Source organism: Poecilia formosa, unplaced genomic scaffold (assembly GCF_000485575.1).
Source record: "Poecilia formosa unplaced genomic scaffold, Poecilia_formosa-5.1.2 Scaffold2339, whole genome shotgun sequence".
Classification (NCBI taxonomy): Eukaryota; Metazoa; Chordata; class Actinopteri; order Cyprinodontiformes; family Poeciliidae; genus Poecilia; species Poecilia formosa.
This window is the reverse complement of record NW_006802278.1, coordinates 1-10,402: the sequence shown is the minus strand read 5'-3', so window position 1 is coordinate 10,402 and position 10,402 is coordinate 1. Positions and strand designations below refer to the sequence as shown.

General features: G+C 33.7%; 1 long non-coding RNA gene across 1 annotated transcript; it reads right to left on the bottom strand.

Moving 5' to 3' along the window:
- Positions 1 to 8,237: 8,237 nt before the first annotated feature.
- On the bottom strand, positions 8,238 to 10,119 carry LOC103133179 (uncharacterized). The gene is made up of 4 exons (XR_475696.2): positions 10,076 to 10,119; positions 9,299 to 9,382; positions 8,945 to 9,076; positions 8,238 to 8,813 (listed from the first exon to the last, which is right to left on the bottom strand). It is a non-coding gene; the product is annotated as an uncharacterized LOC103133179 (long non-coding RNA).
- Positions 10,120 to 10,402: the final 283 nt, after the last annotated feature.

Below are 10,402 nucleotides of genomic sequence, written 5' to 3'. Positions count from 1 at the left end.
TGAGCTGGAAATACAATAACAAAAGAACAAACATCTTATCATCACTATTATGCAAACAAACAAAAACATTTATTTTAATTATCCATCCCTGCAGTTGACCCTCTAGAAGTTAAAATAGAGTTATTAAGCTTGGCAACATTGCTCTTGTTCTTTAAACTTATTTCCATGGACAGTAGATAAATAAATAAATACCTTGGTACTGTTGCTTCAGTTTGTNGTTTATTAGCAGTGCTGAGAAAGTAAAGCTGTTAATGATTGATCACACAAACAAAAGAGCAAACAGAAATGTTGGCAGATTTTTAATCTCCATAAGTAAAGAGGAAGCTGAAGTGTTTCTGTAATACGACTCTATTGGATGCATAAGTGACGACTGTAAGACATGTTTAAATAAGTAAATTTATTAAGCAATCCAAATACATTTACATGTTAAGCAATCCCAAAATTTAGATACTAATGTAAGTCAAAATTCAGAGACTGATCAAAGGGACAAAGTTAATAAAGTTCCTCCCAATCGATGGGCAGCGTCTTGTTTTATACACATATTTTCCAACATAAACATATGGTGACATTCACATGTTCCATGTTGACGTGTTGTTTAGCTGTATTGTCTCCTCGTTCCTCTGGGATCCATGGATGAACTTCTCTTTTGAACTGAATGTGTTTTGTGTGTTCAGACACTACGTCTCTCATAGCACAAAGGTCTCAGCTTGTGTCACTGAGACATAAAGATTTAACTAATATGACAATATTTCTAAATTAAAATGTTGAAAATGTAAGTTTACATCATTGAGTGATGATTCAATAAACAAAACCCTTATTTATATAGAACATTTTTATTCAGTTATTCATCAAAATGCTCATTCAGTGAGAACTTTACAAAACAATACATGGATATAAACCACAAAGACAACATATCCAATAGCTCACTCTCGAATTGATTTAAATCTACTGAAATTATATTTTGCTTGACCTGCTTAGTTTTTACATGCAAGGAAATGTAACGTCTAAGAAGCAAAGAAATGTATATTTATGTGATACTGAAACTGATAAGAATTTGGACTGTTTGTTGCTCACAGGGCAACAGAAGACGATCACTGAAGGTATCATGGTGATTTTGGTTATCATAAATCCTTGAGCTTTGTAACCATTTCCAAGCTGGCAGATCTTAGTAAGTTTTTTTTCTCATTTGTTCCTGAATTTTGTTGGATCTCAGCCTGATGTCTACTTTTTGAGGAACCGTTTGTGTACTTTGCTTTTCCAGGAAGGTCTTATGTGATGTTTTAATTGAGAATAGGTGTGGCAGTAATCAGGGCAATCACTTTGTCACACAGGAGGAGGTGGGTTTGGATTATTTTCTGCCGTAAGAATAAACATCATCGTTTCAAAACTGCACTTTGTGTTTAGTTAATTTAGTATTTAAATTGATTTGATATTATGAAGTATAACAAACATGCAAAAAATATAAAATCAGGGCGAAAGCAAATACTTTCTCACACCACTGTAGCTCTGTGTCAGTTCTGACATGTTGTAGAGTTGATGGTGAAAATCAGCACAGCTTGCTGATCACATGCGGAAAAGCAGGTGACCACTGAAGGTATTGTGATGATTCTCGTTATCAAAAATCACTGAGTTTTTCCACTGACGCAAAAATATGAGATCTCCAACCTCTAACAGCAATGTGACACCATTAGCAGATTTAGCATAGTGAGAAGGCTGATGTTCATATGACATAACAATATGTTCTCCATTCTTGGTCAACACAGCACCTGTAGAATGTGAAGCATATCCAGGTCCATAGATATACAACTCAAAGTGGTAGGCTCCTCTCACTGGAGCTGTGAAAACCCCTGAAATACATAATAATAATAATAATAATAATAATAATAATAATAATAATAATAATAATAATGCACACCGAGGTACCTGTGTTTGGGTTGTAGGCATTTCCGATGTTTGAGACAACGTTTTTGAAAACCAGAGGTGTGTGTGAGTTAAATGGACCAATCGTTATTGAACCAGAGGTCAACAAGGAAGCTGAGAAAGCCACTCGTTTCACTGTGAGAGAAAAAGTAAAACAAAGTAAATATTAGGATCCAGCATGAATTTATCCAGTGCACTCTGATTCTTTTTGAATCAAAAGGAAGAATCCAAAATTTTATATTTTGCCAGATTTTTAACAACAGCAATGCATTCTTTATTTTAAACAAATGTAACATTTTTAACAAATGTGATTGTTGCCATATTGAGTTTATTTCTGAATTTACAGACCTTCTCCTTCTCTCCTCAGAGCCTCCACTTTGGTTTCAGTGCCGTTTGCCCTGGTTTGAACTCTGAGCAGTTCCTCTGCATGAGCTGAAATTATGCAAAGCAAAGAATAGAAATTAATATATAATTAGATTAATTATATAATTCATTTTACATTTATCCAAAGTCAGCATGGAAGACAAAGTAATGATCCCTGGTTTGTCAAGTCAGGAAGTAAAATTCATTTCTTTTTTAACTGAGTATAACAGACGTTTGGTTTCTTTGCTGATCGTTTATTGTCAGCTCTGTAGGCATTATAACAGTAATATAACTGTTATATTAATGGTAATATGAGAATTCAATTACTGTTATAACTGTTATTCATCAAGTAGAACATTGGTTATTTTTCCTCAGTTTAATATTTGCTAATATTGTTAAATATGACATCTGGCACAAAAGTAATGTTTTGACACGTATAATAAACCAAGAGCTCATTTCTATATCTATATATTTTTTTTATTATTTACATACCTTGGTGCTGTTGTTTCAGTTTGTACAACTCTTTCTTCTGAACTTCCAGTTCTTTTGTTTTAGCTGTACGGAGCAAAGAAAAAAATAAAAAATAAAAAAAATAAATAAAATATATATATGATTTTTACAAAAAAAAATGTCAATGCAATGAGACATTTACGTTCAAATATTTACATTGCTACATTTCTCCAAAATGTATCCCCCCCCCCTACCCCCGCACTATAGAATTCATCAAATAATTTGTGCTTCATTTATACAGGCTGTGTCTTTATAATATTATGCAGGTTTTGTATCTAGCAACAAGGATGACTCCCAAAAATCAAATGTGAAATATCAGAGCTCTTTGGGATTATTAGCTAATGGCACCATGACTGGTGAAATATAAAAACCATCCAGAAATGCCCTGCTGGTCAATGCCCCCCTTGAAATGACCACATTCAAAAAATTGTTTGGCTTTTTAAAAAATAATTTCAGACATATTAGTCTGTTCTTTGTCCACAGGGATCCTGATCTTCCTGATTTTTGTTTCTGAGTCACTGATATGTTAAAAAAGGGACATTTTAATGCATTTAGTGTATTATAAAGAATGTGAGCTTTGGTAATTGTAGCATGAGGGTGCCCTATAATATCATGATGTGCTCAATAACAATTTTTAACGTTCTCCTTCATTCTTCAGGGCTTTCACTTGAACTGCAGTGATGTTTGCCAGGGCTCTAACACAACTCAGCTCTCCTGCCTGAGCTGGAAATTCAATAATAAAAAACAAGCATTTTACCAGATGATATTTTATATCATCTGTCCATATGCAGATGTTCCTCTAGAAATTAACATGTTCCTTGGTACTATTGTGGCTGTTTAAACTTAGTTACTTGGAAAATGAATAGATACAAATCAGTTAATAGATTATTATTAATAATAATAGTTTTATACATACCTTGGTATAGTTGTTTCAGCAGCTCCAGTTCTCTCGTTTTTACTGTTGTGGAAATAATACAATACAATCTTATTTCTATGTTAACACTAACATATCTTCACACTCTTTGAAATAAACTATTCCAAATTCTATTCTTGTGTTACCTTCATAATCTCTCTGTAGGTACCTCATCTCCACCTTCAGTCCAGCCAATGAGGCGCTCATCTCTCTCAGCACAGCATTGATGTCCTGTGTAAAGGTTTGTTGGTTGTCAGAGAGATTTCCTGCATCTGCTGCCTGTGATTCTGTTTGCCTTAAATGTGAAATAACTTCATTGTCGGCTGCAGCTTGGAGCTGAGCTGTGAAGAGAGAGCAGATCAGAAGCAATGCAGGAAAAAATATTGTCATCTCCATTTTTAGTTTCANCAACAAGGAAGCTGAGAAAGCCACTCGTTTCACTGTGAGAGAAAAAGTAAAACAAAGTAAATATTAGGATCCAGCATGAATTTATCCAGTGCACTCTGATTCTTTTTGAATCAAAAGGAAGAATCCAAAATTTTATATTTTGCCAGATTTTTAACAACAGCAACGCATTCTTTATTTTAAACAAATGTAACATTTTTTAACAAATATGATTGTTGCCACTTCCAGAAAACTGTAAAACAGCTGAAACACTGACTTCCTTTAAATCTCAACTAAAAACCCACCTGTTTAGAGTTATATTACAAACGTAATCAATTATGAATTTATCAATGGCATTTGACTTAATGTAATGTTTTGATTGTTGATTCTATGTTGCATGACTTTGTGGTTTTGTGTTTGTTATGCACTTTAAAAGGCCTTGCTGCTGAAATGTGCTATACAAATAAACTTTTGATTTGATTTAATAGTGAGTTTATTTCTGAACTCACAAACCTTCTCCTTCTCTCCTCAGAGCCTCCACTTTGGTTTCAGTGCCGTTTGCCCTGGTTTGAACTCTGAGCAGTTCCTCTGCATGAGCTGAAATTATACAAAGCAAAAGAACAGAAATTAATATTTGATTTGTAGATTAATTATATAATTTGTTTTACATTTATCCAAAATCAGCCCGGAAGACAAAGTAATGATCCCTGGTGTGTCAAGTTCCATCCATTCATCCATCCATCCATCCATCCATCCATCCATCCATCCATCCATCCATCCATCCATCCATCCATCCATCCATCCATCCATCGATTTTCTTTACACCCTTGTCCCTTAGTGTGGTTGGGAGGGTTGCTGGTGCCTCCTTTCTCCAGCTAACGTTCCGGGCGAGAGGCGGGGTCACCCTGGACAAGTCGCCAGTCTGTCGCAGGTTTGTCAAGTTAAGAAGTAAAATTCATTTCTTTTATATGTGTGTAAAACAAACATTTGGTTTCTTTGCTGATCCTTTATTGTCAGTTCTGTGAGTATTATAACAGTAATATAACTATTATATTAGTGGTAATATGAGAATTCAATTACTTTACATACCTTGATAAAGTAATTTAATTCTTTATCAAATTAAGAGATTAAATTGCTCTTAATTTAATCAGCACTTAAATTTAGAGTCTGTATAACTCTTTCTTCTGTACCTCCAGTTCTTTCGTTTTAGCTGTGTGGATCACAGAAATAAATTTATGATTTTTACAAAAAATGTCAATGCAATGAAACATTTACATACAAATATTTACATTGCTGCATTTCTTCAAAATGTCGCCCCCCCCACCATCCTATAATCCAGCAAAAGTGAAAACTTGTAGATGATTTATGCTTCATTTATACAGGCTGTGTCTTTATAATATAATGCAAGTTTTATATCTAGTGACAAGGATGACCCCCAAAAATCTAATATAAAACATCAGAGCTCTGTAGGATTATTAGCTAATGGCACTATGACTGGTGAAATATAAAAACATCCAAAAATCCCCTGATTAATGCACACCCTTGAATTGATCACATTCAAAAAATTGGTTGGCTTTTTAAAAATAATTTCAGACATATGATACAGCATTTTACCATCTCTAATGCTTTATCATCTGTCTATCTGCAGATGTCCCTCTAGAATTTAATATGTTCCTTGGCACTACTGCTATTGCTTAAACGTAGTTACTTGTACAATGAATAGATACAAATAAGTTAACCTGTTATTAATAATAACAATAACTTAATAAATACCTTGGTACTGTTGTTTCAGCAGCTCCACTTCTCTTGTTTTTACTGTTGTGGCAATGAAATGAGAATGGTTAAATATAAACTTATTTATATGTTAACACTAACATGTCAACACATCTTGTGTTCTTTGCTGTTCTTGTGTTACCTTCATAATCTCTCTGCAGGTACCTCATCTCCACCTTCAGTCCAGCCAACGAGGCGCTCATCTCTCTCAGCACAGCATTGATGTCTTGTGTGCAGGTTTGTTGATTGTCTGAGAGATTCACTGCATCTGCTGCCTGTGATTCTGTTTGCCTTAAATGTGAAATAACTTCATTGTTAGCATTTGGTTGAAGCTGAGCTGTGGAGAGAAAGCAGATTAGCAACAATAATGAGAAAAGCATTGTGATCTCCATTCTCAACATCATATTTTGTGGTTTCTGTGATGGTTCGAGCCTTAAATATTCACAGCAGCTGACAAATAATTAACTAAATCCTTTGTCTGAAGTCTGTGCAGATAACAGATGTTCTGTGGGTTTGACCAATAAAAAAAAGGCATAACCTTTGGTCAAAAAGATTATATTGCTGGCACACTCTTCTCTTAGCTAGACATTTAACAAAATCTCAAGTTTTAAACATATTTGATTTTGTTGAAAGAATTTAAAGCTGGAAGCAGCTGATTTTTGAACAATCATTTTTATTACCTGTGTGTTAATGATCTAATGATGCATAAAATATTTAATTGGTCATGGAACTGAACACACTTTTGTGCAGCCCGTGGTGGTTCTCTGCTATCTGAAGTTCACATTATCCACATCATTACTTGAAATAAAAATACATAATGCATAAAAAGTATGTAGTTGCCTGTTCAGTGTCTGCAGTGGGATATTGTCAAAATGTGCTTGATTACAAAGAAAAGATAGATTTTTTTAAATTCAAAGACAGACGGGCTATTTTGCTTTCTGAAAAAAATCTAAGATGAACATTAAGTTTCTACTAAGCAAACAAAGTCATACAGTTTAAAGTATGGTTCAGTCAATGAACTTTTATTTTTAAAACATGTTTCCAAACAAAAGTTATTGATGCAAGTACAGTGCATGAAATAGAAATGAAAGACTGACACACAATAAACTACAAAAATCACACATTAAAAAACGCATTTTATGCCAGATTAGTCAGATTGAAATTAAATATATATTTGACTAAAAGTCGCAATCTTTGCATTTACTGATGTGACTAAAAAATGGAATTCTAAAAACAAATAAGAAATGTATATGTAGCTCAATGTATACATCAGTTCTGATCTGTTGTTGAGTTGATGTTGAAAATCAGCACTGCTTGCTCAAGCCCCGATTTTAGCACGGGCTTACCGGCGCTTCGGAGGCCCCGAAAGATGCTTTGTATTTATGTGAATGAATAAGGTCAGATTGCCTTACTTTTATCACTGGCTAAGAGGATTTTGGCAGTGTTGTTGAAAAAATATCTGATTTGTTCTGCACTGAAAAAAATAACTCTTTGGATTAACATAAAAAAATCATGGAAAGATTTTCCACCTGATTACTTTGCTTTATTTCAGCACTATGTAATTCTGTTACTCCGATTTAAAGGAAATGTGTTGGTTCAACTTAATTTATTAAGGTTATTCCAATTTAAAGCAAATGTGTTGGTTCAACTTAATTTATTAAGGTTATTCCAATTTAAAGGAAATGTGTTGNGAAGCTCAACTCCTCTGTATTGTTCCAAGAGTCCTGACCAACTCTAGAAAATTGATTAAATCGTTTTGCTCCTTTTGTTACTGCAATGGCTTCCTTGATAAATCCATTTTTAAATATCGTTTTCATAAGTTTTCAAGACACTGGATTTGAACATCTGTACACTTCAGCGGTACAGTCTAGATTCATCAGCTCATGGACATTTTAGGTTTTAATGGTTATTAAAACAAAGTAAAATGCCACACATGCTGATCAAGATGGACTTTGTTATACAGTTATCTGCACAAGTCTATATTAAACACTCATGCAGGAAATGGTCAACCAGTGCTGACATCAAAACAAGTTTGTTGGAATAGTTCCAGATAAATAATTAGAAAGTGAACTGTTTTCTAACTCACATTATGTTTTCATTTCAAATGAAAATAGTTGAGAAGAGAATCCAACATTTCTTAAATTTCTGAGAGGTTTATGTTTTAATGTGTGATTAATAAATAACAACAAAAAACCCACCACAAACATTGTGATTTAAAAACTTTATTTGAAGTATTTTACTACATTAATAACACACACAAACTGGAAAAAAACAAATGTTCCTGGTTCAATGATTTTCTGTTTCTGTGGTCACTCAAAAAATATATGCATATATTTTTAATTTTGAAAAACAAATTTTATGAAAGACCAAACATAACATCTTCAGGTTTAGTCCATTTAAAAGTGAACAATTTTGATCTGAAACAAACTGTGCATTACAATAAATATTTCAACAAAACTAAATTGAAGTTCTAAGTTGCATTTTGTGTGTAATTTATTAAAAATAGTATAACTGAAAGAGAATCCTTAGAATCATTGTGGCTGATAAACTATTGTAGACATTTAAGACAAAATGAAACAATAAAAATTATTTAATACAGTTATAAAAAATCATGTATATGTTATGATGCGCTCTTGAGGCAGAAATAAATTAGGACTGTTTTCTGCTCACACAGTGAAAAGCAAGTGGCCACTGAAGGTTGTGTGATGATTTCCGCTGTCATAAATCCATGAGTTTTGCCACTGACGCAAAAACACAACATCTCCAGTTTCTAACAGCAATGTGGCACCATTAGATGGGCTAACAGAGTAGGAAGCCTGATGTTCATATGCAATGAAAATAGGATTCCCATTCCTGACCAACACAGCACCTGTCCCATGTGACGCATGTCCACCTCCATATAAGTGAAACTCAAAGTGATAGGCTCCTCTCACCGGGGCAATGAAAAAACCTGAGGAACATTGAACAATAATGTTTCTATTGAACCTTTTCATCCGTATATTTACATAAAGAATCAATCAACCAGCTGCATGTCAGGATTATAAAGAGAATCAAGTTGTAACAGTGGATAAAACAGGGTACCTGTGTTTGGGTTGTAGGCATTTCCAATATTTGCAACAACATGTCTGAAGACTAGAGGCGTCTGTGTGTTAAATGGTCCAATATGTCCTGAACCTGATGCCAGTAAGGAAGCTGAGAAAGCCACTTGTTTCACTACGAGACAATAAGTTAGTATTATTGAGATCAAGCAGCTACTTGTTCTTAAAAAACTATCTGGTGTTTGTTAAATTAAAGAAATCAAAACTAACAAATTACTGTCTTAATTAAAAAAACTAAGCATATTAAACAATTAATGGACATGAAATAAAAGTACACAACTTGGTTTTTGTTGCGTGACATAACATTTTTAGATTGATACTAATGAGTTTCCCAAACCTTCTCTTTCTCTCTTCAGAACCTCCACTTGGTTTTCAGTGTTGTTTGTCCTGGCTTTAACACTGATCAGTTCTTCTATCTGAGCTGAAAATTGATTAAAACAAACATGAAATGTAAAATAAAACGATATGTCCTCTGTCATTTTTTTTACAGTAATAGTTTGACATCACAAATGCAAATTCACAGCAGTTTCTGGGTTCTTGATGTTACTGGACTGTGTAGAAAGAAATACAGCAGCAGCCACATCTCAGCGTTTTAGGCCATTGATTATTCAGGGAAAGCAGGTTGAGCAGGTAGAGTGCTTTAAGTATCTGAGGACACAGATGGACACCTGGCTGTCTCAACAAGTACACTTAGATTTACAAAAACAAAAGAAGCCCTTGCGTCGGTCTTCTCAGGAAGCTGATATTTTTTAGCTTTAGTAAAACTATTTTAATTGTGGTTTACTGGTCCCTTCCAGAATCTATTCTCACTTTTAATGTCACATCTTGGTACAACTTTATCGCTAGCAAACAGAAAACATAACTCTCACACATAAAACATCAAGACAGCAAAATAATTGGTTCATTACAAACACTACTGTCCCATGTCTATGAATTACAGTGGTCAAATCAAATTTCTGATAGATTTGGTGTCAGACAACTTTTTCTATTCTATTCTGAGATTTTGAAAATTGTTTAAATAAATCAGCTTTGTTTGCTTCTAAACATTTGAGAAAAAATATTCTTACTGAGTCATTTATTATGTAAAATAATTTATTGTTAAAGTTATAAATACCTTGGTTCTGCTGCTCAAGACGTCTTACTTTTGTCACTTGCTCTAAATAAGTAAAAAACAGACAATTGATACTAGTTAATATAATGCCCTTCTCATGCTAAACGTTGTATTTTTGGGTTTTATTTGTTGTCTTCTAAATACCTTGGTATTGTTGCTTTATCAAGTCCAGTTCTTTCGTCTTGGCTGTTGCAGGAGTAAAATGAAAAACACTGAAATGTGACTATTTGAATATAAACACTTTAGTTTCATACAGCAGTGATTTCTGGTTAACATACCTTCATTATCTCTCTGTAGATACTCCATACCAACCTTCAGTCCAGCCAATGA